The sequence below is a fragment of the Solanum stenotomum genome, unplaced genomic scaffold (genome assembly GCF_019186545.1).
Source record: "Solanum stenotomum isolate F172 unplaced genomic scaffold, ASM1918654v1 scaffold30781, whole genome shotgun sequence".
In the NCBI taxonomy this organism is placed as follows: Eukaryota; Viridiplantae; Streptophyta; class Magnoliopsida; order Solanales; family Solanaceae; genus Solanum; species Solanum stenotomum.
The window spans coordinates 1-728 of record NW_026031129.1 but is presented as its reverse complement, the minus strand read 5'-3'; the positions used below and the strand labels follow the sequence as shown (position 1 = coordinate 728).

The window sequence follows — 728 nt, the reverse complement described above, 5'->3', positions numbered from 1 at the left end:
GGTTTCCTCATAGTTGTAGAGTTTCCTATTAGAACGTCAACTGTCCATTTAGTAGTGTATCACAATTCTAAATCGTCTATAATTTTCATGTTTATATGTCTTAATGTAGGGGGACTGTGTGGCTTGAAAGTTAGATGAGCGACCTGGCTTCACAGTTGGTCGCGGTTGTTTCACTAGTGGTACCAACGACTGAACANGCCATCAGTGGCCTGTAATCAGCCTCGGGTTGTACACACATTGCAGCAATAGCAATAACTTGAATAACTTCTTTCATTGAATACTGACCCTCCAGCGCTGGATCCATTATCTCTACGACTTTTTCCCTATCAGTGAGGCGGGGCAATGCCCAAGAAACAAGAATGCCTTCGCCAGGAGATCTCTTCATATCAACTGGAACTCTCCCTGTCAATAACTCTAGGAGGACAACCCCATAGCTGTAAACATCTGATTTGGTGGTCAAGTGTCCTATTAATGCATATTCTGGAGCAACATATCCCTGTGTCCCCAAAACGCGGGTAGAGACATGGCCACCAACTTTATCAGATCCAAGCTTGGCCAATCCAAAGTCAGAAACTTTGGCATGGAAGTTTTTGTCCAAAAGAATATTGCTACTTTTGAGGTCTCTATGTATAATTGGGGGATTGACATGCTCATGTACATATTCCCAACCTTTAGCAGCCTCCAAAACTATTCTTAACCAGGTCTTCTAGTCCAACTTCGAACAAAAA

General features: G+C 42.8%; 1 pseudogene; it reads right to left on the bottom strand.

Annotated features, from left to right (window-relative positions):
* Nucleotides 1-48: 48 nt before the first annotated feature.
* LOC125851936 (probable serine/threonine-protein kinase PBL7) lies at nt 49-721 on the bottom strand (annotated as a pseudogene).
* Between the last annotated feature and the right edge of the window lie 7 nt (nt 722-728).